The following is a 27,867-nucleotide window of genomic DNA, read 5'->3' on the forward strand; positions in this document are numbered from 1 at the left end:
TACACGTGTGACAAAGAAAATGAAATAATGAAATACGTTGTTGCTTTCATAAATGACGACATAGAAACGTCAGCAAGTCTTTGTTAAAAGAAACATAGATTTTGGACGTTTTATTGTCAATTGTTGTGAATTAATTCTTACAATTGTTTTGTACCGTAAGTAAAAGACATCAAACAGCAAAGATGATCATAAAAAGTATTTATTTATAATTTAAAAATATACAGACAGATCAGAACAGATAATAGAAAAACATCAATAGATACAAGTAAAAATGTCTCACATTTTATTAGAATTTTATCTAAAAGACATCAAACTGCAGAAATGATAGACTAAGCGTATATTACTATAAGAAGATTAGAACAATTATTAAAAAAAAGATACAACTAGCAAGTATATGTCTCACGCAACACATCTGTGTCCAAATTCATACAACTATATGGGTTAGAAAACTTAAACTAACATGCGGTTTTTGTTGCGATGTCTGCTTCTGTTGTTTAAAATGCTGAAAAGGAAACGAAACAGATGAACTGTTACTTTTAAATTTGACATCATATTTCATCAAATAGTTTCAAATTATCCATCTGATAAACTAGAGGTACTGTGAGCAAGATCACAATTAATGCCCCCCCCCCCCCACCCCCAGCTAAAAAAAAATAATCACTAAAAAATTTCGCTTTTATAGAAAATGATGGATGTATCTATTTAACCGTCCATTTTCTATAAATATCAACTGCTCTATTTTTTTTAAATTGCATCTGCAACATGAGTATACATGTACAAACCGATTTCTATTCTTTAAATTCCATATTATTTCAACTTAAATGTTAATGCATGAAGATATTTGTATCCTTATGATAGCAAACATAACTGGAATGCAGGTGTCACTATAGTATTAAATTTTACTATATATTCTTACCAAAATTGCACAACTTTACATACAGATTAAAAATTCAAAACGAACTTCTGGAAAAAATCCTCTTGACATCTTTTTAAACAACGCTTCATTTACAATTTTCTAGCAAAATACACACGAGCATCCAGCAAGGCGTGAGACTTTGTTTACCTCGAAGTTACACATGTGCTTGAAAATCAAGCCCGGGCCTTTTCACCCCCCTCCGGAAACAACACGCATCAAAAATTCAAATGACCTCGCATTATTACAAAAATGGGATAGTTAGACCTCTTACACATTGTTTTTCAGCTCATAAAAAAAATCAGCTCCTGTCGCGTGCGGAAACGCCCCGAATTCAAAGGAAAATTCGGGAATTATTTTGGTTCAGCCATGTTTTGACGTGAACCTTCAGTGAAATACTGTTATGACACCTGCAAACGATAGTCCACATGTCAAGCAGCCATTAATATTGTGAATTTTTGGTATATCGAGCCCGATTTTTAACAAATTTTTTTACACAATTTTATTATCAGGAAAAACAAACAAACATCGGATCGGTCCATTTTCAGAGGCCGGCGGGAATAGGAATGTTCAATTAATTTAATTTCGCCTTACAAAAGCAAGCTTTGTGTCAAATTTTACCTTCTAATCATTCCATTCATACAAGACATAATAAATATAAAAATGAAGCATTTTTTAAAACAATAACTCTGAACGTACCTGGTGTCAAGGTCATGACACACCCTCAGGTCTTAAGCAATTTGTTTTTGAAGTAAAAACTTCCAAAGTCTCTCCATAAGAAAGATATGGACAAGAAACGAATTATGCACTTTTTTGCCAATGACCTTTACCTTGCCGAAATGACCATGGTTCAAGAACATGACACACCCTCAGGTCAAATACAATCTTTCTGTGAAGTAAAAACTTCCAAAGTATCTCCATAAGAAAGATATGGACCGGATACGAATTTTGCACTTTTTAGGCCAGTGACCTTGACCTTGCCTGAATCATCTTGGGTAAATGTCATGACACGCCCTTTGGTTATAAGCAATCTTCGTAAGAAGTAAGAACTTCAATGTCTCTCCATAAGAAATATAATGATTGGACACGAAAAAAAACAAACAAAAAAAAAAAAAAAAACCAAACTTTGTTTGCGGAGGGTGCAATAAAGAAATAATTTTAGCGGTTTGTTTTTATGTTCATCTGTTGGGTTCCCTCCCAGATGACCCCACGGTCTCTTGATAGTTCTTAATTGATCATAGTGCACATATGTGTATACATTGTTGCTTGCAGGGCATTGGACATGTAAGTCAGACTCGTACGCCTTGCCTTACATTTCAGAATTGCTTCTCAAAAAATGCTTGTATTTCTTTTAACGTGGCATTATCGATATCACTTTTTTCCCCTGCAAAACTTTTCCATAGTAAAAGTTCATTAAATAAAAATAATAATTCATTAATTGATTTAATTCATTAATTCTAAGCACATACAGCAACATAAATTGTTGTAAATGGACTCGTTGGTACTAAATAAACATTGTTTCCTCTTTTTACTACCATATATGTTTTTGTCATTTGAAAAAGACTTTTGATTATTATATATGTTTTTGTCATTTGGAAAACAAATGCTATTTTGAGGATTTTTAAAAACATTTGTTTACTATTTAAAATAGACTGTTAACTAGTGATAAAACTTTTTGAGGTAATATAGTAATCTTACTACAACTCGATGTCAACAGGACTTCGTCGATCGCTATGTCACTTTCGTATCCTTTTCCTTTTATTGCCTCAAATGTCACCTGTACATGTAAGGTGCAATTTTATTTGACATTACATTGCAGGTCAAAGAAGGTTGAAGAACTCTTTATTTCTTGATAAATACTTGACTTAAGCTTGATATGAACGACAAATAAAAATAATAATTCTGTCGTAAATTCCTACATATTATGGTTTTATTATCATTATCTTTAATAATATGAATATCTAAAAAGTGAAAAGTTACCAAAAATATTTTAATCAGGAAATCATTAACCTTAATTTATGAGTATTTTTATTCTGTTTAAATATACGGTTTTTTTTTATTTGTTTAAGAAAGAAAACACGTTATAATCTAGGCTTTTGTTCTAAAGACAATAACGTTTTTCTTTAATTAAATCTCTAAAGATATTGAAATTGAACCAATTTCCATGCAAAAATGTCATTGAAACCGATAAATAGATATATTAACGTAGAAAAATGACCTAAATAAATGTGTGATCAGTTAATAAGTTTTCAAAAAATTAACATAATAAATAAAAAAATAAAGCTGAAAAGTTGTTTTATCGATGGTTTTGATAAAAAAAAAGTTTACTCTTCATTTACAAGTATATTGAGTGTACATGAAATGGTTAATTATTGGTTTGTTGAAAAAATGACGTCGCTAACATAACACATGTTTCAAAATATTTCCAAATTTTAAACAGGAAAAGCTGTTGGTTTACCTTGTAATTTTTCGTCGATGTGCCTATTTCAATTTCAGCCCAATGCCAGGTATCCCCTTGGTCCCCTGTTTTGGCCCAGAGCTGAGTTTCGTTACGTAACACACTGAGGGTTCCCATATCGCTGCCATACATGTGGTACCAGAAGGACAGACATTTTGCACCAGCTAAAACAAAACGTAAAATCAAATGTGGTTTTGTAACTTTTATGTTGATAACTTTGGGTTCATAAGAATGTATGATTTATAACGTACATCATAACACAAGAAATTACAAGGAACACGAAAATCAAATATATTAACATTCCAGTAGTGACCCTCACAAATAGATCCCTTCTAAAATAAGCAAATGTATATTTTCTGCTTACAAATCGTAAAAAATGTCAAGCAACCAATCGAAAAGGTAAACAATATACAATTTACCTGATATATAGGGTGATTCATACTGAAATTTAGCTCCAGTGGGGACAGGATATGATGTCTCGACGTATAAATAATGACTTCCGGTTTTGGCATCAGAAGGACCGGTCTGGTAGGATGGCGTTTCGCCCTAGTGAAGTAGATGAAATAGTGAAACAATAATCTTAGGACGATGACAAGAAGGGAAATAGATATCCGTTTTGAACTTCAGAAATCATCAAAAAGATATAATGAAACCGAACAATCAAAAGACTCAACAAATTCTAAAAATGAGTTTCAGAGACAAAATATTTATAAACATTGGATGGGCGGGGTGTTTGTTTTTTTTATTACAAAAATTAATGAATAATAAAATCTTTTCTTCGTTCTTATATTGTAGAAAGTGTTCGGTATATTCTTAACTTCAATAGCCTCTCTCCAGCCGTGTCATAATTACCGTTGCTGTTATCCAGTCAAAAGCATTTTTTGCAGGGTTGTCAAATATACATTCTGATCCTTCAAAATCGCACAACGTATCACCAGTCTCTACAAAAATGACTTTCTTTAAAATGGCAAGTGAATAAGACAATGTTAAGACATGTCGATCTATGGACTACTGTAAACTCCTTATATTACACAAATATTTATTTCGTGATCCCGCTGTTTTGTATCCAATCGCAAGAATATAAAATCAGAAACGCAGAATTTTTTCCTTATGTCTTGTTGCTGTAAACTCTCAAAAAATATTGGCGAGATTTTAAAATCCACGAAAGATGCTTCTCGCGATTTTACTTGGATATTTATTTCCAGCATTTAATGAGGAATATACACTTAAGTCAGTAAAATGAAGGGAAAAATAAAAATGAAGGTAAGGTATAAATTTCAACATAATAATAATTAGATAAGATATGATTTGTATCCTGTTTTATGAATTTAAAATGGAAATGAGAATATTTATACTAATAAGGCAATGTCTGAATGCTGTTTTTAGATTTAATGTCATCATTGAAATTTACCTGAATATGTGTCGCAGTATTTTCCAGAAAATCCGCTTTCACAGGAGCACATGAAATCACTGTCTCCCACAACACTGCATTTACCATGCACACAGGGTATCTCTTTACAACCTAATAAAGGTACCTTCAGTAATAATTAAGAAGTTCATAGTTATTCTATATCGTATTTTTAACATGACGTCACTTCTATATGTCTCATGGAGAAAAAAAAACCTAAATAAATGAAAAAAGTTACTTTAGATAAGCAGTTCATGTAATTAATTTTTACTTGACTGATCCAGAGTCTTTTCTTTTGCCTTTTGATTTAGCATTTATGCGATCAATTTCGTGCCTAATATTTTTGCATTAGGTGATATACCCTGTACGTTTGAATTATTCTTACTGATACAACACCTATTGACATTTGATCAAACAATTAACTGAAATGTTGATGACAAAGGGATGTTTTGACGATAGTAGGGTAAACTCATTAGTCTTGGTTGTACCTGGATTCACTTATTGTCGTATCTATTTAAGAGCATTTTTAAGTAACGCATGGTTACCTTCTCCTACAGATGAAACGGTCAGGTTGAAGCCTTTTCCCGCCGTGGCCGTGGACGCGAACGCACTGTCAAACGTCAGCAACATTAAAGTGGGATTCCCATAATCAGAGGTAACATACGTCTCCTTGTTCACCTTTCCACACCGTCTGAAATATTTTATCATATCTTTTTGATTAAAAATATGTTTATCATTTTATTCTGCAGCTCACAAACATTGACACCGTTTCACTATGAAAATGTATCTGAATCATGAAAAATAATTGTACCTTTAATTAACCTTAAGGCATTGTATGAATTTTTAATTAAGGTTGAATAACACAAATGTTTCGCTTATTTGACAATTTTTTTATTTGACAACAGTTAATTTATCGTTATATCATTCATAAACAAACAATTTACTGTTAAGATAAGGGATTTTTTCCGGGTGTGTTATTCCACCTTAAGGTCAATAACTGAATAAGAAAAAAAATTTCCTTATAATTATCAAGTTACAATGTACCTTAATCCTAAATAATATCAAAAGATAGGGGTTTAGATTGTTTGGGAGTTGCACTTTTGTTTGACCCCCACTTTTTTCTACCTAGCAAATACAGAGTCTTTTAACATGTTAATTAACATATGCATGAAGAACTGTGTAAAAAAAATCGCATGATGCAAATAAGAAAAAAACACATTAAAAAAATTCTGTTTTCATAAAAACAAATATAGAAAATAAGTTTGATTTGAAATTTGACACATCCTGTTTAAAACAATATATTTTTTACATTTTTTTTATGACAGTGTGTTCATCTTTGTTGTTAACTAAATAATTTATTAGTCATTAAACGAGTTGTGTTTTAACAATGAAATGAATTTAAAACATGTTACATTCAGAAATTCAAAATACTTTTATTTTAAATTTATTCATTTATAGTATATTGAGCTAAGTTTACCTAGGTCCTGTTTGACCTATTAAGTTGTATTGTATCTCTAGCCAATGGTCGCAAGCTGAGTTTGCGGCAGTCAGGTCCATGTCCTCAATGGTCAATTCAACGAATTTGCCTGCATTCACCTACGAGATTATGACAGTTTTATGGTGCTATGTTACAAAATCATAAAGATATAGATTTCAGATCAGGTATATTTGTTTCTAAAATAAAAAAATAAAAAATACTGAGCGTAACGAGAGCCGGGCTAAGCGAGGTGTAATGGTTACACGTATATTTAAGAGAATTAGTGAAAAATTAAAGTTGAATCAGGGGTACTAGGAGCTAACAAACCTACAACCTATGGGGGCCGCAATATTGGCAGTAATTCTGTTCAACAAAGATAACTCGATCATTAAATGACTGGTGCTTGCAATTGTCGATGTTTAAAAACTTCCCAAGGTTTCAATCTAGAATAATTAAAATGAAAATAATTGTATGTGTTATAACTTTCAACAGTGCTTTAATTAGGAAATACGACTAGTTTCACGTATATCTTATATTAAATTATTAGATGGAAAATAATTAAATTAACATCAAAGAACTCATTTTTTAGATTCTGAATAAAGAAGTAAACATTTAATACATCAACGTAAAAAAGAATGACAAGCTTTTCTTTAAAAAAAGGTGGGTGAGCTAGCGCTGTAGCCATCATAACTCACAGATTAAACCGTTGGTTTAATTTTCTGAATTTATTAACTGTTAATAAGAACACACAGCGGTGCTTTCGAATTATGTGTAGGGGGTCTCAATTCAAAATGGTGAATCTAAAGTGGGCTTCACATCGGCAATGTGTGCTTTAATAACTTAATTTCAATTTTAAGGTGGAAAATTAGAGATCAGTAAAAATAAAAGTACTGCTCTGAAGCAATTGTATTTTCTCGGGCCTTTCCTGCAAGCTCAGAAAACATACCTGAGGTTGTTTTCCGAACTTGACGGTAAGATCCAGGAAGGTGGTTGTGGAAAGCTAGATATTTATTATGATTTTAGAAATAACTGATCGCTACATTCTTGGCATAATGAGACCTAAGCTAAAATGTTACTTTTTGGCTGATGCAGTATGTAAAGGTTAGACAACAAAACAAATATTATAAAAAGAAATTGACATAGTACATTTTATCTTAATAGCAATTCCAGAATGCCTTACAATGAAGTCGAGCATGCGTATTCCATTAAACATGACTAACGTAGTTTCTAGCGCTAGCAAAGAGTATTGAAAAAAGAAATAAAAAATTATCGGAATCATCTATCCTTCTTCGGCTTACTTTTGAAATAATTCTTTCATTTACGGAGACAGCCGAGCATCTGCTTGAACGAGACTATTTCCGGAGACGAAAATTGTTACGTAAACATGACGTCATAATAAAGATTAGGCATGCGACGTCATGTTTAATTTGAGTTGTGATTTGAGTAGTCAGGCGGATTCTACTTTATTGTGTCTTTTACAAAGACCAAACTGTATTGTCCCTGTTTAAACCAAATCATATGCGCTCAATCCAACTGTCGTTTTGTTTACTTATTATATTAATTTAAAACACTTTTAGAACACTACGTCAAAAGATGAATTGTTTGTATCAATCACTTTGGTTGAATATCATCATAATTCATTGGTTAAAGTATCTGGGTTAAGAACCCAATCTCACGAGTTTAAATCCGCCTTGGGCTTTTGTTCATTTTGTTGAATTGAATTTTTGAAAATCATGATTTTGAACGAAAATTGCATATTGTTTGGTCTATTTGACTTCTTAAGTTTAAGCTATCATAATCAAGTAATTTCCGCTGATTTGAGAGATACATGTAGTGGGCCACTTAAATGGCAACACGTACATGTATATTTAAGAAAATCTGTGAAAATAAAAGATGAATCAATGGTACTAAACGCTTAAACATTTTCTTCATTTCCATGAGCGCGCCATATTAGCACCCAGCTTGTTCGCCTTGTATCTCGATTATTTAATAAATGGCGCTTGTCAATGTTTACTGCCCCTAAACTCGATTAAAAACTGTTCAAAATCTCACCAAAAGTAATCTAAATGAAAATAATTGACTTTGCAAACCAGATAAGTTTCAACAGTGCTTCGACCAATTTCACGTATGACTTATTGTTAAATAGAAAACAAAGTCTTAAACATGAAAGAACCGATCAATTTGATACTGGGTAAAAAAAAAAATCAATGCATTAACATTTGTAATTGATTAGCATTGACATTATTCTCGGAATCACGTACCTTTCTTCGGCTATTTCCGAAGAGAAAACTTGCAAACGTATAAAACATGACGTCATAATGTAAACGGTTTAAGTTAATTTGGCTCACGATTTGAGTTTGCAATTGCACACGGGCGTATCATACTGTGTGCGTTTCAAATTAATTTTAACCTCAGTCTCTTTTACAAAATTCAAACTGTACTGTTTCTGTTGAATCAAAATCTGCACTCGTCCCAACGGTAAGACCATTAACATAAATAATTATGAAAAATTTACCTTCACCAACCAGACACACTTTTTGCCGGTTGGGTAGGGACCACCATTGATGAAGTTTGGTGACGTTATGGTCCTGGATTCTTCATCAGCTAATGTTATAATTCCCGGACCACATTCTGCTTATTGCAGGAAATATTTTGAATGAATAAGAATAAAACCTTGAATATGTACGTTCAATTAAAAAATATAAAGTATTTTAAAAGACAGAAAAATCAAAGAGGCAGACTTTGTGAAACTCATTTAAATGTGATGAAAGTTCTTTATATTTATTAATAGTCCCCAACAAATTCAGTCTACGATTCAGCCATTTGACTTAAAAGTTTCCTAGATCATAGGGTTTTTTATGAACAAAATGCGTGTGGAAAACGTGAGTTTTCACATAAATAGTATCATATAGTCTGTTAACTAAATCACTCTCTGAGACAGTCAATTATGTTTCATAATTTTAACCTAATGCAGACTTCCTATCTCGTTATTACGATTTAATTATATTGTACGTACAATATATGATCGCTAATGTGTAATATATGAAAATATAACAATAACAAACCAATATTCATCTAAAAATAACCAATAAAACGAAATACAAATTCAAAGCAGAGCACACGGACCTCCAAAAAGATAAAGGCATGATCAGGTGCCAAGGAGGAATGAGCATCCTCTGCTGACCGGTCACACCCGCGGAAAAAACTGAAAAGTCCGTAGACGATTAGATAATTAATTATGGTCTAACAATTAGTATGAAAAATGTCAGTCAGCATGCGACCCAGCGGAAGATTGTATTTGGTGACAAGGTCGTTGTATCGACCATAGAATTTACGAAAAAATGACTTCAAGCGAGACTGTTAATAGTCCTGTTTGATCAACTTGTTTTTCACAAGATTGCCTTGCCTTTGAAACTGTTCATACGAAGAGCTTTCCCTTGCGTATTGAATTAACTGAGAAACAAAAACACCATGTGCAGGTGTTAAAGGCATGCAGCTACATAAGTAAGGAAAGATGACTATAGAAAAATTGAAGTCATCGCGATTGTCATAAAGTTTTGGTGTTAGGTTTCCATCAATGTCCATTTCCAGTAAAATATTCAAATATGAAACAGATGACGCAGAATCTGTGGTATCTCTTATTTCAAGTTCACAGGGATATATCGAGTCGACGTAAGTATGGAAATAACAATTTTTAATTGATAATACGTCGTCGATGTACCTGAATGTTGACTAGAAGGCCACATCGAGTGATTTATTTCCACGAACAAGTTTTTGAATAAATCTGCTTCATAAGAAAACAAGAATAGGTCTGCTAACAACGGGGCACAATTGATACCCATGGGAATTCCTACAGATTGTTGGAAGATTTGATTTCCAAAAACTACAAAGATGTTGTCTATCAGAAACTCGAGCATCTTTTTAATGTCAACTTCAGAGCATTGTGTGCAATCAGAATGGTTTTTACAAAATAATTGTTTAGATTTCCATTGGCAAAGTAAGCATTTTTACGATTCCATTTTTATTGAAGAAACAATTGTCGATGATATCAAAAAGCCTAGATTTTAATTTGTCATGGGGAATGGCTGAATAAAGCGTTGAAAAACCGTAGGTTTTGATGCTATTGAATTTGGTAAGATTTGGTGACTTCAAGATTTCTAATAATTCTTTAGAGTTTTTTGATATCTACATCTGATTTAAGCCACTTCTGAAGTATATTGTTCTGCAGTACTCTTGAAGTTTCTCCTTCACTGCTGTAAGAATTTTAATAGGGAGTAAAGAGAGAGGTTTGGTAGAACATATACTGGAACCTGCTATATATCTCTGTTTGTAAGGACTTTATTTGTCTCATTATAACGACTTAGTACTACGTTAAAAATACTTAGTATCTCGTACAACGTAATGTATGTCATTTGTTCATCTTATTACCACCTACGTGCGACTTCTTTTCTTGTTATAACGACTAACAATATCTCTTACGTACGACTTAGTTGAAAAATCATTTTAACTAACTCTTAACATATAACTATTTTTGGCTGATAAAGAACATTCAAAATGAAATGATACAGATAGACAGTTTTTACCTGGATCAGTAGCGACGGATTGACACAGATCCCCCGTGAGTCCATCAGGACAGTGGCAGTTACAGGTGTGAAGTACAAAGCCCCCGTTCTGACACTGCTTCAGAGGGGTGTTTCCGTCGGCACCCCGGCAGGGAGCTGAAAAAATCTCAATACTATTGATACTTTTAATTAAAGTACAAAGATGGAATTTAATTCAGCCTACCAAACAGCCTACAAGAACGGCGAACTACATATGTATGTTTGACAACATATCAGAAAGCAAAGTAGATAATCAAAAGAAGATAGTTAGCCCCAGGGAATTTTTATGCAATAAGAAATTACGCGTTTTACAAAGCGGACATCGATAATATTAAAACAATTTACGCTTAAAAAATACATGTGACATTAAACCATTCTTATTATTGATAAGTATAAGCTGATGGAAATTGTGTTTCGTTAAGGCATGGTAATATTTTTAATAAAGTTTGTTTAGTTTTAATTCCTTTGGAAGATTGGAAAAGGGTTTTATATATCAATAAAAATCTAAATAAAAAAAGCTGGAATTTTCTATAAATTTTTTATTTTCGATAAAATTGTCCATTCAATGGATTTTTTCCCTATTTTTCCATTTTTTTTTACCAGTTTGTATTACATGTAAATCAAAGCATATAAAAATGTTTTTCAACAAGATATTTTATATAGACTGTCTAACTTATTCCAGAATCAGAAACGTTGTTGTAACTTTTAAGTTAAATATAACAGTCACTTAATCACGCTTGGTAATTAAGGTCTTCCGTTTCCAACGGAAGACCTTATTGTTATTCTTCGGTTTCTTTTTCCCTATTATTTTTATTCTTTTTTTTTCTTCCCATTTTTGTGCACGCGATTTCTCAGAAACGGCTCAACCGATCTCCATCAAATTTCCAGATGTGATAGATAGTGGTCTGAAGTTGATAGCAAATTTTTTGCATTGATGACGTCACATCCGTTTTGGAGATATTGAGATTTTTCTATTTTTTATATGGGTATTTTGTCTGCGGCCGTTCTCCTAAACTATAAGAGATTTTGAGCTCAAATTTCTATGGTTGGTAAACGAAAGATTGAAGTTTTGCATGATTGTTGTTTTGTATGTTTAGCACTACTGGCGCCAAAGCTCGCTATGGCTCGAAAATTGACATTAAAAAAGCGTCGTAATTTTTTGTGCTTTTCTCTCTTTATCTCTTTTCTAGAAAATATTTTGTTAAAACATGTAATGTAAAAAAAGTTTATATTTACAAGACCTTTCTGCTGATATCAGAAAAAAGGGGCTGGCCCCTCAAATAAGGGACCTAAAGGGCTCTAAAGTCTTTTACCCATAACTCTTTACCGAGGGATATTTTGCAATAAATTATATAAGCAAATATGTTTATCTTACAAATATGAAGCCAAGCAGTGTAACGATTTTCTCATATGTTACGTAATTAGGGGTTTTTAGGGGTCAGAAGTCCAAAACTTTGACCACCTATATCTCAAAGCGGAAAAATATTTTGAAATGCAGTATAAAAGAAAAGATGCTTAAAATGATGTACTTAACACCATGCAACTTAAAAAATTAGGTTCAGCGGCCCCCATAAGGAGATAAAGGACCGGCCCCTAAAACATTCTTTCTCAGATATCTCAAGAATGGTAACGAATTTCTGAACACTTGTTGAACAAAATGTCTTTATAATCCAATGACCTTTCATTTGATACCAAGAAAAAGGGGCTGGCCCCTAATATTAGGGACCTAGAGGGCTCTAAAGTCTTTTTACTATAGTTCTTTACTGAGGGATATTTTGTAATAAATTATAGAAGCAAATATGTTTATCTTACAGTTATGAAGCCAAGCAGTATAACGATTTTCTCATGTGTTACGTAATTAAGGATTTTTAGGGGTCAAAAGTCCAAAACTTTGCTCACCTATATCTCAAAGCGGAAAAATATTTTGAAATGCAGTATAAAAGAAAAGATGCTCAAAATGATGTCCTTAACAACATGCAGCCTAAAAAATTTGGTTCAGCGGCCCCAATAAGGAGATAAGGGACCGGCCCCTAAAATATTCTTTCTGAGATATCTCAAGAATGATAACGGATTTCTGAACACTTGTTGAACAAAATGTCTTTATAATCCAATGACCTTTCATTTGATACCATGAAAAAGGGGCTGGCCCCTAATATTAGGGACCTAGAGGGCTCTAAAGTCTTTTTCCTATAGTTCTTTACCGAGGGGTATTTCGTAATAGATTATAGAAGCAAATATGTTTATCTAACAGTTATGTAGCCTAACATTATAATGATTTTTCTCATGTGTTACGTAATTAAGGATTTTTAGGGGCAAAAGTCCAAAAATTTGATAACCTATATCTCAAAAAGAAAAAATATTTTGAAATGCAGTATAAAAGAAAAGATGCTCAAAATAATGTACCTAATAACATGCAACCTTACAATTTTTGTTCAGCGGCCCCAATAAGGAGATAAGGTCCGGCCCCTAAAACATTCTTTCTGAAATATCTCAAGAACGGTGACGAATTTCTAAACACCTGAAACAAAATAGTATCAGGCACTTAAAATGAAGATACTCTTTTCCTGTTTTGAATCATGTATAGCTGTTAAATAGCAAAATCAAGATCGAACATAAATCTCAATTTCTAAAATCAGACGGAAGACCTCCTCGTTGCTCGCAACGAGATCGTGTCTAGTTGTTCCTATTATTTGGAGTTAATGTCGTATTGTTGAATGTTTATTAAATATGATTCTTCATTCCTTCATTGATTTTATCTATAAGAAAAAGATGTCTAGATATTTCAATGTTTAACGAAATAAACTGCGGTTAAGTAATACATTTCTTCCTTTATTGATAAGGAAATCGTTGTTGATTAATACGTGTAATAAGCATTGTTGTCTCTTTAAAAACCAATCCTATATATACATTTAATTGGATGGTAACGCATAGTCACTTATTTTTCTTGTCATTTTATACTCAATTTCAATTTTTTCATTTGCTATTTTCATTTTAAGATTCTCTTAATAATTATATTTTTTATATGAAAATTGAATTGACATATGAACAAAGTAACCATGAATAAATTACTACAAACCGTCAACCATATATCTGATACTAGTATCTGATGTCTGCGTGTATAACATAATTATAAGAATTTCAGTTTTTAATTTTTATGTCTGCTTATTTTTGCTGTGTGCGGTGGATATTTGATGCAGCACATTTTCTTAAATTATTTGATATTCATAAAAACCTCAGAGTTCAAACGGTGTTCATTCAATAGTGCAAAAAAATCCCAAGATTTCTTCTTTGAAACACCCCCTCTAGCTTGTCAGATTTCAATACTACACGGTTAAAAATGAAAGTCTGTGGAGATTTTGCATTGCATTGCAATAGACTTCAAAGTACCCTGATGATACTGATGAAAATTGTGCTAAGTATTCCGTGGGAGTTCCGAATAGTGAAAAGATGTCAACAATGTCCGTCATAAATCTTCGAAAGAAATCTGTTTTCGTTCTTTCGAAATTTTCTGAATGAAAAGTGATAATGTGCCAATGAAGAAATCTAAGAGTTGACCCATCATCGATTTCAATTGTACCTCTTTCACAAGTGTGTGATTTTTATTAAAAATCGTCAAAAACTGACCCCCAAAAAATAACTAGGGGCATACAACAGTCTTATGATTAACATTCTACGGCGATATTTGTCAATTAATTATTCTAGTCATATTTGTTTTAGTTCAATCGTAATTGTTATGTATATATCAACTTCTTTTCATGTAATTATGTTAGACATACAGACAATCAACGACCAAAAAAACCCCACAAATAAGTAGGAAACATGGGTTATAATTCTATTACAATGTACCTGTACAGTCGTAACCATCAATAATATCCTGTATATCGTAAAACATGAGCCCGGTGGCAGAATCAGCCAGGAATTCCAGGCGCCGGTCTTTGAACTCAATGGTAGGTTGTCCGTTGGAGCTAGATGACTGAAATTGTGAAACAGTGAAAATGTTCATTGATAGATGACATTGATTGAGCAATTTATTTTTATTACCGGCTGTCAGAAGGCGGTCAGTTATATGATATGAACGTAAAAAGTAGCTGTGCGTTTGTGTAGAACGTCTAGTTCATCAGCACACTTTATCTTATAACTCGGCTTAACTCAAAAAGATCGTGTGGTTTAAGGAGACCTATTGTGAAAATGTTATCATAAATATAACAAAAAATTAAATGTATCGTTAAATAACTGGTTTTGTCTTTCTTTGTTTTTTAAAATTTTTTTTAAAAGCAAAAAGAAATCAACTAAAACAAATACTGTGGAATCTTTAGAATTATCTTGGTATTCGTTGGTAGCCTCCCCCCAACTGAATTTACATCCTCGATGAAAACATGTTTTGAGGAGTTAGTTTTCTAACTGAAACTAAAAACTGCATCCACGAAATTACATCCCAAGGAAGAAGAAAAAACGCACAATCCATGAATATTGACCGCAACGAATTAAAATGAATCCAAAATATTTTTAAATTTTTTTCATTCCGTTTTGAGTATGTATTCATATTTGTATTTGGATGCATCTAATTTTAAATAATGTTTGCAATTAGTTGTAATACAAGTGTTGTATTCAATTTGTTTAAATGGTTCATTTTTTTCGTATTTCAAATTATATTTTTTGAAATATTTTTTCCAAACTTTATGTTAAAGGATATTTTGATATCTGATACACGTATAAAATGAGATACACATGGGTACCTAGCTTTTTCCAGATGTTTTGTGTGATGCAGAAAACTCGATCTTTATTTTCAAATCTACGGGGTTTTTTTTTATTTTGTTATGAAAAACAAATAATTGGAGTTGTTCTTTTGATACTTGCATCAATTTTGTTGTTACTTTCTGTGTTGGTACATAGTAAGTATAAAAGTAGAGAGCATTTCATTTTTCTATTTTGAAAAAAAAGTTGCTACTTTTTGAGCAGACATTAAAAATCATTTAAAAACATATACCTACTCTCTTTTTGAATCTTTAATTTGTTTTATTATATATACATATAAGGTGAGTTAAAGTTATCGCTAGTGTAAATCAGTATATAGCAACAAAAAATAAAAGAGAAAAGCCAATATGGGCTCGAGACTCTGACATACTAGTGCATGTTATATATTTTCTAACTGAAATGAGGGAATTAAAGGATTAAAAAAAGGATTTAACATAACTCTACTCCCTCAATAATTAGTCTTTAAACGCTGCTGCTTTTTTAGGCTAGTTTTCTCGATTAGAATAAAAACTCGTCGGATCTCGTTGCGATCAAATTGAAGGTCTTCCGTATGATTTCGATTGGAAACAAATACAATTCTGAACAATTATTTATTATTCTTAAAGTCATATTTTTGAAAAAGTTGTATAAGAATTGTTACATCTCAGCTGTCATCTATAGTTAAAAAAAAAATAGATCTCCCATTCTAGATATGCCCATGTAGGATTAAAAAGTTGACGTTTCGACCCTTTCCTTAATTTTTATATTATTTAACACCAGATCAAAGCTTATTATTTAGAGCATCACAAACTTAAATAATTATTTTCTCTTCTTTCTTGCGTAATAATTATATTAACTATTTATGAGATATGAATTAAGGAGGATATATCTCTTTGGGCTCATAACTTGCGGTGCTGACGCCTATTTATAATAACAAAGAAAAACTCAAAAAGACGTGTTATTTTAAAACTCATTTTGTTTAAATAGACTTAGACTTTGACCCGTGCGAGCACGGGTTTGCAATGCATATGATATTGGACATTTACGAAATAGATACATCGACACACCCTATTGTTGACATTTACATAACCGAGCCTACAATAAAACTATTAATTTCACTACACTCTGCTTAGTTAGAATAATCTAACTGTGTCTCTGGACAGGCCTTCACCATAGTTAAAATGCCTCCCATATACCGGTAATGTAGCAAAAGAATTGCAGAATCGCTCCGAAACGATTTTGGAAAAAATTAATGAAGCTGCATTGAAAACAACAATCAAATTATTCATTTCATCTAAAAATTTAATTCATATTAATGAAGACTTCAACACTTTTTCACCAACGTTTTTTCCTTGCTTAAAATTTACATATAATGTTCTGACATTTAGAACTCTCGGGATTTATAAGATTTATAAATAAGAGTTATCTCCCGTATTTTCTTTGATGAACAGAATATGTATTAGCAAGTTTTCAATGAAGATTTACACGCATTTGTATTATCGTTTCTGAGTTTATCAATGCAAATGGAATATTGTGAAAACATAATTAAAGATCCCCCGTGATGATTTAGCGTGAATGTAATGCGCATGCGCAAAATTGTAAAATCCAAAAAATCAAGATGACTTCCGGATTTTTTAAAGGAGTTTTTGTTATTTATTGGTAAGCGAAGCTTGTTTGAGAAAAAAAAAAACGAATTGGTAATCTTCAAGTACCAATGATGTTTAAAATAAATAAAACAAAAGACAGTACTCTTCCGATTTCTCGGTATTAAAGCCCCAAAATTCGAGTCTATTATTTTAATATAGTAGTATGGATGTTTGTATTCTTTAGGGGTATATCCTTAATCTCTTTCGGGGCGAATTAACGATTTTTTTATAATGACATTTAAATTATTACATTAGTACTAAGGTCCTCTATATTGCATTCCAAAACGGTTCTACTTTTTGATGCATGAAAGATTTTGTCTTTTAGCTCCTTTAAATATTTTAATTTTATATGAGGAAACTATTATATTCCAAAGGCAAACAACTGAAAGATGAACGTTTTTGCTTCTGTAACAAATAACAAAATCGGTAAACTGCTATAGATCAAAAGCGTCAAAGTCCTTTGGTCCTCTAATTTGAATCGCCGGTTACTGTTTCTAGGTCTTGATGTTAAATCAAAGCTCTTCTTATTTTATATAAGAGTTAACAAAGTATTTATGATAAAAAAGATATTTGAAAAAAAGTTCATTGTGTATAAATTGAAAGTACATGTTCCGTTGGTTACGGAAGACTATAATGATAATGAAGAACGGGAAACACTAAAAAGATAATGTAAGGTCCTCCGCTAAAGACGAAAGATCTTAAATAAACGAGAAAAAGAGACGAACAGACATACAGTCAAACTATACTGGAGTACGGACTCATAGTCGTAAGGATTATTGTCATAGGTGTTGGTCTTCTCCATGTTGATGTTATTTTCTCCTCCGGCAATGTTGCTCCACAACATGGTGACGTAATTATCTCGATCGTCTCTTGACTGTTCGTGTTCTTGACCAATGGCATGTGCCATTTCATGAACAGCTGTTGAAACCTTCAAAATTATACCAGGTACATTTAAGTGTTAAAATGGTACAGTACACCGGTCGATAAAAGACATGATAATGAAAAAACTTTCACTAGTTTAGAATTTTTCAAATTTGCAATATTTGACCAAAAACATGTTCAACTTTTTTTTGGAATGGGACAAGTTACAAAAGTTTCAGCAAAATTCGAACTGAAGGATTTACAAAACGCTCTAACCCATTACGCTACGCCGTTGGGTAACTAGTTTGGGAAAGGTAAAAAAAATATAAAATTATTATTGATTTTTTTTTTCAGTAGGAAGCATGTCACAATTTGGAGTTATCCCATAACACCTTTATAGACTCATGGACAGTTACTTTTTGCTGTAAATTTAAATTTAATCCTGTTTTGATAATTTAACTGCTATTAAATGTTTATGTCGTATTTAACTCTGCTCTGTTGTGGCTTGTTACTAGACAACTGACATGATTATGTTATTTATTGGCAATCGAAACAATAAATACTTTAAAGTATAAAAATTTAATATAAAATACAAATATGAAAATGTTCGGGTCAAATTAAGATTGAAACAATAAATTATAAATATCTTTGAGAGACAGTACGGCGCATCTTATAAAAAACCGGCTTCAAAAAATTATCCGATCGGGTTCGGTGTTTTTGTTCTACTCATGAATGTATAAACTTTCAGAGAATTACAAAGTTCTTCATGAAATAAATCTGATTATTTCATTAAGATTAATAATTACGTATAACCTATCACATAATTACATCGCATCGTGTTACGGGGTTCAGCCTTCTATACTATTACGCATGCGTATGTACTGTAAACAAAACATTTGCATGTCCTGGGCATGTTTGTTGATTAAATTTATTTTTTCTAATTCTCGGGGGATAATTGTTCAAACTTTATAAAAAAAACCACAATTATTATTTTGTAAGCATGATTGTGTTTATCGTGTTTATCATAAGAGTTGCTACAGCCTAAATTCATTTGTGTAAATAAGGCCCCTTGAGGAGTTATTTGACATATTTATGTCTATTTATTTTAAAATGAACCAAAATTGGTAAACCATTTATAAATTATCAAGTACGTGATGATATGCTTCGTTTAGAGAGTCCCTTTAACCTCGTGTACCCAATCGCAACTTATCGGGCCTTTCCGGCAGGCTCGGAAAAACACCTCGAATGTATTACCTAGGCGTCCATGAAACCCCCCCCCCCCTTTTTATAAAACTGGATATAAATACAACACATTTTTCGATCTGCTGAGATGTAAGCTAGATTTCATTAAAGTAAATGATTTACCCTAAAATATAACACAGAAGCGACTTATAAGGCTTTCTAGCCGATACTTATTTTCATGGGAAGCGACTCCATTTTGTATAAAATTCTAACATCCGGTAGTGTTAATACATTCGAGATGTTTTTCCGAGCTTACCGGAAAGGCCCGAGAAGTTGCGATTGCTCGTGTACCATGATGACCGTAGTCGGACGAAGATCTTGTAGTTTTCAGCACGTGTCAATTACTGTCAATCAAAGTCTACGTGGTACAAATAAAAGATATAAGATTATTCCGGTTTGTATGACCCTTAAATTTCCGGAAGCTCATTATTACGTTAATTTAGTATGTGAAAGGGATTTTTATGAATTTCAACTATAACAATCAATGTTTTTTTCTTTTTTTTCTAACGATACAATAGGTAAATCTTAAGTTATTCATAAATATGTTTTCAACTGTACTGTCTCTTTAACTATGCGTTGTCGAACCTTTAAATTTGTATATATGTTTACCACTTTACCGAAATACAGCCAGGATTTGTTAAGCTGATTTGTTGTTTTCCGTAGAACACTCTGCCAACATAGGACCAGCATCCACTGTAACAAAACACAGAGAATCACAAAGACCAACGCCTTTTTAACTCATAACAAGAAAATGTTTTTACCAATGAAAGAGCAAAGTCAGATAAACAATGATATTTCTTTAAGGACCGAACCGATTACGTACCTGCCAGAAAAGAATTCAATGTACGTTGAATAGGAAGCTTGTGCAGCCTCTGCAGAATCTTTAGGAACCCATTTTAAACAGGTGTAATCGGAAAACTGTTTGATTGCTTAATCGATAACATCCACAGACTTTTGGTCATTAGCTAAAAATATCCAAAACAAACATATGCAAAACCTTGAATGAACAAAAATTAAATAACATTTAATACAAATGTAACGTTGTCACTTTTTATGACATAATGTCTCTGTTTAAAAGTACTATATAATAATTATATAATGTTTTCAGTGAAAATGAACAAAAAGAAGTCTTTATTACTTTAGACAAAAAGAAAAGACATATTACACAAACTACTGCCAATGGTGTACGGAATGATATTATCACTCCAAAGAGGGACACTCTTTAAGAAATTTCTTTTTCTGTCACCATTCTGTAATTTGTAAAAGATGTTTAAGAGCTTGCTTTCATAAACACCGCACACATTGTTTAAGTTTTACATAGTTCGCTTCTAAGGGTAAACATTTGTACAAATACATAAAATTAGTGAAAACAGACACACACAAAAAACCTTCAGATTGTATGTCCTAGTTATATAAACTTACAATATTAATGATTAATTTTCGACAGTGACTGTATACTTATTTGATTGAGTTATTGACTCTGAATATACTGGGCATAATTTTTTAACGCCCCACTTTTATTATTTCATAATAGTTATTAAAACATTTCGAACTTGCACTCAATGTTTTTTAACAAAACGGTAATGGTATAACCGAGCAAAGTATTAACTCCACCATTGTCGTTTTGTTGAAAAACATGGAGTGCGAGTTCTAAATGTTTTTTCGGGTTGTTTTTAAAATGCTCGATTCAATCGGTTCCCTGCCTTTGGATGCTTTCAAAAAACAAAATCAATCGAGTAAAACACGGTGTATATCTGTTCAAGAACGAAAAAGAGCAGTCGGCATGGTCTAAGCAGAGCGCAGTTCAAGATAGTTTTTTTCCTTTCACAAAATTTGCCTTATTTACTGAAAACCTTTACAAATACTGTCGTAAACAATGAAGGAGCTAATTGAAATTCATAATAGTTATTAATGGTCGCTAGAGTTTATACAGAGACCACAGAATTATTCTGACTTGTCTGGAAATTCGGAAATTCAGTGCAGCCGGAAGTGTTGACAAACTACCTCGAAGGCCAAAACGTCATGTAACGACAAGTCAACAAGACCGCTACATTAAGGTAACTTACTTATGGATTGAAACCTAACAACTAGCGCTCAACTACACTGCACACTTTTAAACACATGTATGGGGCAAGTTAAACAGGAGATTGATAGAGCTTCCTCAGCCACAACATAGAATTAGAGAGAAGTCTTGTAATCACATGGAATGATCTTCAAGAAAGGTTTTTATTCATTCATGTGAACACGGTGAGGAGCAGATGTTTTGCAGTTCTTCGTTTATTTATAATTTATTCGTAATTCTTAATCATGCATAGTTATAGTCGAAATGATTAAAAGTTAGAACAATGTTCTACAGAAACTTGCCTTGGTGTTAAAATTTTGACTAATATATATTTTTGTTTACATTCTTTCAGTGACTTGAACATGTGATTAAGTCAATTCATTTTATTTTCATGTCCTTTTGATTCTGCATTGTGACTCACCATCGGACTGGTTGATTTACTGACACTGTTTGAACATTTAGTTGGTTGATTTATTGACATTAACCCACCTTCTGATTGGTTGAATAATTGATAATATTCAACACTAATTGGTTGATTTACTGACAATGACTGACCATCTGATTTGTTTTCTTTTTTACTGACATTAACTTACCATCTGATTCAGCTCCTCAACCTGCTGTTGAGTCAAGCGATGACCGTCATGGTTGTCACCAAATACCTTTCCTTTTTTTGAGGCGATTTTGTCGATACCATCCGGCTGAAGCATAACAAATGTTAGAGATCATGCTTGAAGTCATCCTAATAAAGATATTTTAACTGAAGAAAAATAATTTACATGCAATCCCTTTTGAAAATGACACTGCTAGTAAGTTAAAAATATGAAACTAGCAGATATTGCTAGGCCAAGGTTTTAGTAGAACTGATATATTGATATCAAACATAAATATATACAAAGAGTTACACGTATCTATTGTTGAATTTGTTGAATGTATTAGCCACAAGTACATGTGAGAGACATTTTGTTGCCTTTATGTTTCTGTGTCCGTTTATGGACCGTACTATATGTAACATTTCTTATGATTTTCGTTATATATGTTCGTTAACTGAATGCATAATACGATGGAACAATGTTAGGACTTAAAGAATTTGTGTATCTTCATGTACATGTACTACTCACATGTTGGTTGTGTTTCGAACCCTCATCAACAAACATGCTTTCCAACAGATTAACCATATTCGAGTCGGGATCAACATTACCCTGAAAATATAATTTAATAAATTTCACATATTGATGTAATAACCAGAGTTAAAGTAGATCCGGTGCTCTGTGAGGTTAAACTTAACTTTTGAACTTTGAATTCTTTAAATTTGTTCAGTTTTATATATTTCATATGAATTGAATCACATGGAAGTAACTAGAATTACTGTAAAGTTCTTGATAATTTCGCAGCTTGATTTTATCCTAAATTTCCATTTTTTTAAGATACATTTTATCTATGTTGAGGGGAAATAACTCTTTTTCTGACTTTTCCCTCAGTTGTATATCTAAATGCTATAATTTTTTTTATCCACAAATTAATTTTTAAAATTTGTTTGTAGTTTTACTTTTCGGACACAGTTGACAATAAAATTAAAAGAGATAAACAAGTTTCTGCCAACAAATATTTTACTTTTAACAAAAAAGTGCGGTTTTCTGATGCTAAATTATGCGTTAGTTCATGTTTATTTGACATCTCAAAAAATGCGATGACATTTATGTTTGTTCTTATCATTGATAAAATTTAAGTCTATTAAATTGAAATCAGTTCTGTTTTTCAAATTTCCTCAGAGAGTTTTACGAGTATGAAGTTACCTTAACCTTACCTTACCTTAACGATTTTTGATTGCATAAATATTAAATATTAAATGATAATCGACAAGAGTAACATATTTTTTTATTATTAATACCCCCCCCCCCCGTTAACTTCTCTTCCATATTTTTCCCGTCTTATTCTAAATGCTAATATTTCATTAAAATCGAGGGATCTGTATTAGAGATGTTAACCTCCACAAACCTTTATCAAATATCAAACCTTTATTCTTCCATACCTTCAGTGTTTCCTGAATGAGTCTCTCGCCTCCCTCTGGTTCATGTTGATCCTCTTCCTTGTTTTCAATGATGTGTGGGGTTTTCTGTAGTTGCTTTAGGGCGCGGGCAATCAAATCAAAGTCAATGCCTGCCTTCGTATTGTCTTTTTCAGAGTTAGCTGGTTTTTGCTATTAAAGACAAGTGCTAATTTTGTGAACAATGATTTTGCGTCAACGCTTCATCTTTTCAGATGCTCATATTATCGATTTGACTGACATATCCGGGTATTCTGATCACTTAATTGATACATGTTTAAAAGAAATAAAAATCTTAATTTCCAAATAACTTTTATTTCGTATAAGTAAAAATCAAAGGATCACTCCCCCCCCCCCCTTAAAACCCCTTAAAAAAACCCAACAAAAAATGTCAAATCTCTGAGTAATTAGTCTCTTGCATGAAATCGCGTGATTTTTTTCTCGTTGGTCAAAACTTTAGATAGCCTACAATATTACTGAAAGCAAACGAGATCATTTTCCTATTTCTTCTTCTTGTGTTCAATTTCAAAGTTCAGTTTTGAGAAATGTGTCTTATCATTAATTTTGTCACGCGATGCAATATCCGACACTGACAGGCAGGTATTACTTTTTTAAACGTTAAGGATCTATATCCTTATCTCCGTATAGCATGCCTTTCTCAGAAATTCACTGAATTTTTTATACTAATATTTCTTTTTATATCGATCACGAAACGTTTTATCTGATATGTAGATACACATATGTGTCAAGTATTCTTATCTCGACTTTAAGCGTCACGATATCTATTTCATCCTGTTCACATTTGCTGTAGAGTGATATCCTGTAATGGCTTAACCTCAAATAAGATAGCCTTTCATCTATTAAAAATTTATCAACATTCTTTCCCGTTATAAAAAAAGCAACAATTGCTTTATCTCGTTATTCAGACTATTCGACTAAATTTTAAAACCTTTGTTATGAAAATGTTTCCAAAGTAACATTGATATATAGTTTAAAAGTGATAACATTAATCAAATATATAGAACAATGATACAAGTTTTAAGTTATGAAGTAATTCTTAGAAACCATGCTAATGAATCAAATGAAGCTTTCGTCCTTGTATCACAAACGAACAAATGCTGTAGTTTAGAGTAACCGTTTTTACAATAAGATAAGAAACAGTTATAACTATAAATGAAATGATATTAACTCACAGTTTTACTCTTATTATACGTGGTATTTTAACTTTAACACGCATAATAGATTTTAAAAATCTATCGTTTAATCTTATGTCGATACCTTGAGTACATGTGCTGTATGTGTTTTCCTTAGTTCGTTCAGGACTCTTCTTGCATCCCGTTTCCGAATAACTGTCAGTAAATACGAAGCATGTCAAAACTATTGCTAAACATAACGGGTATATAATTTCTAATAAATTCAGTTTGCATCTTCGAATTGTTAGCTCGCCTGGGTTGCAGGCTAAAATGAACTTTTTTGATCAAAACTTGTCCGTTGTCTAACGTCGTTGTCTTTGTTTTCGCCGTAGTCGGCGTAGTCATAAACTTTTCACATTGTCATCATCTTAAACTGGACCAATTACGACCAAACTTGGCACAAAGCCAAGTTTGAATAAACTTGAAATCCCTTTTCCCAAGGATGCTTTGTTTCAATGCAACTTTGGTTGAAAGTGACTCGATGAAGAAAATAACAACAAATTATTGTATGTTTTAAAAATCCTCATTTCTATGTCTTGATGTAAAACAGATAGAGTGTGCCATAATTCTTTTGAAAAAGGACTATCTTTGGTTTGAGCATAAAATAGCCCCCTTTCATTTTAATTAAGATGCCAACAATTTTAGTTTACCTTTACCCGCCATTTTTGCATTTTTAGCATAAAACGGATTGTTTTGAAGCATTTTTTCTTAAAGAAAACAATGAGCGATTGTTTAAACAACCAAAAGATGTATCTATCTAGTACTCGCTCTATATTTCCCATTCGAAAAAATATTAGAAAAATGTCAAATTTTCACTGGTTTTGATTGAATTATAAAGAAAGCATCACTTCTGATGTCATATACTGCTAGTGAGTGTAAAGAAACCAATAAATAGGCCAAAAATATATGTTATATCAACTCTTCTGAAAAATAACATAACAATTAAATGTACCTGAAACACTTTAAAAAATTGCGAATTAATGGGGCCAAATTTGACTAATATCATACGTACATCATACTTATATCATACATAGCTCTTTCCTTACTGTATCTTCACTCGTTCTTAATTTTTTACCCTTTAAGCAGATCTGGGCTGCATTTTACAAAAGGACTTACGACAAAGTCGTAAATATCTACAGCCTCGTAAAATGATCTTTAAAGAACAAAAATGACATAAAACCATTTGTTTACAAATATTTCAATTCCCATAATTATATTTTCCAGCCATAAGAATAATTCATTGATTAGTTGGTGATTAATTAGCATTCATTAATTTGGTCGTAAGTTGTAATTTCTTTTGTAAAACGCAGCCCTGGCTCTTTATTTTTTTAAAAAAAACCACACACCTAAAAATCCCTTCCATCAAGGGTGCTTAAATTTGTGTCAAATTAAGTTGAAACAGGCCCTGTAGTTATTGAGAAGAATTCTTTTAAAAACATCGAACTCCAGTTTTACTCTTTTCTAATCACCTCACTTCAAAAGCCAAACTGGCCCTACATTTGAACAAACTTAAAAATCCTCTCCCCAAGGTCTTCTCAAAAAGAGCGAAACACAATCGGTTTTAAGCGTTTGCTGTTGATTTAAAAACCATTGTTTCTAATCCGGTAAATAATAATAATAAATTATAAATAATAACTATCTAATTTCAATTGTTTTTTCACTCCTGTACTTTTAAATTTGCAAAAGGGTAAGAAATAGATAAAATAATGAACAACGAACTCCACACAAAACAAAGGATACCCTTAAGGGTTTCCGTTACATGTACCTGTTATAACCTGTCAAACAATGTTATATCATGATACCTTAACCGCATCCCATCCCGGGTACGCTATTGTCTACAATTGGATGATATCTGCATAAATCCGTCCAAAAAATAGATTAATAAATGTTTAAGTAGGCTGCATAAAGTTGTTTTTTTTTACCAAAAGGTAGTAATTACAAAATATATATATCAAAATTAGCTTATAAAACAAGCCAGGAAATTTGAGAATGCTTTCGCCATTTTAAAACCAAAACACCAACAAAGTAACCGTTATTTTAATTAAAATTGATTCTGTTTAGTTTTTCGTACTGCATTGAAAATGTTTATTACTGGAATAAATATGTGAAAAATATAATTCATTCCTGTTAAAAAAAACATGAATGAAACGTGTACATATGATATTCTTTGTTTGATGAACACAGGCTTCGAAGTTAGAATATACAAATACTTTCTAGTGGAATATTGTAAATTATTTTCGAACATGTGAGGGTTTAATTATTATTCATATTCCTACATAATTAATATTTTCATGCAATTTATAAGTTGTCTAAAAGGAATGTCATAATGCGACAAATAATTTTGTTAATATAAAAATGAAAAAAAAAAAAGTTGCATTTTTAACCCTGGACATAAACAAATCAAAACTATTAGAAATGAATTAATGTTAAAAAAAATTCTGATGTAAAGTTTTTATTAAAATAAATAAGTCTTTTGGATTTTTCTCAAAACTTTTGTGTATCGCATTAGGATAAACAATTGTCAATAGTTTTATATTTTTAAAGATTGAACATACCTTTTTCATTTTTTTCATCCAGAGCATGACCTGCAATACCATAAACCGCCAGTAACACCAGTATCACGACAGCTGACTTCATGAGACCCATCACTATCAGGTTTGACATACTTCAAACTGAGGGTCTCCTTATATAGCAGTCTTTCAACTTATCTCTTCCACGCATGTTCAAGTGCTTTGGGAATCTTTTTTTTTATATTGAAGCAATATAATATTTCTTGGTGTATATAGAAATCAGGAATCACGAAGACAAATTATATACACAAGGGTATGTTACAGCTTAAATGTACATTATTTACCAGATTAAAATTATATTCAATGATTGATTATATCAGTTCTTTGCCAGAGTACCTTGCATATTTGATTACAATTTTAAGGGAATAACAATAAGTTTTAAGTATCAAAAGTGCAAGCATGTCGTGCATAAAAGTAATCTTAATTATAGTTCTTGTGCAGCTGTTCAATTTATATAATCTAGGTGTGGCGATTCTTAACTCGTGTAGAAGAAAAAAAAAGTAATAGTGAATTTTTTATCTGGGTGTAGAAATTTTCAACAGATGATCAAAGTGCTTTGATAAAGTATCGTTTGCAAAATCCATGAATTATATATTTTTAAGATTTTCAACTATTGCCATTATGATTTGTGTAGAAATTACAATTGAAAAAACCCTAA

The 27,867-nt window shown here is 31.9% G+C and overlaps 1 pseudogene; it reads right to left on the reverse strand.

The window, feature by feature from the left end:
• Nucleotides 1–231: 231 nt before the first annotated feature.
• On the reverse strand, nt 232–27,303 carry LOC128186077 (blastula protease 10-like; annotated as a pseudogene).
• Nucleotides 27,304–27,867: the final 564 nt, after the last annotated feature.

Source organism: Crassostrea angulata, chromosome 1 (assembly GCF_025612915.1).
Source record: "Crassostrea angulata isolate pt1a10 chromosome 1, ASM2561291v2, whole genome shotgun sequence".
NCBI classification, from domain to species: domain Eukaryota; kingdom Metazoa; phylum Mollusca; class Bivalvia; order Ostreida; family Ostreidae; genus Magallana; species Magallana angulata.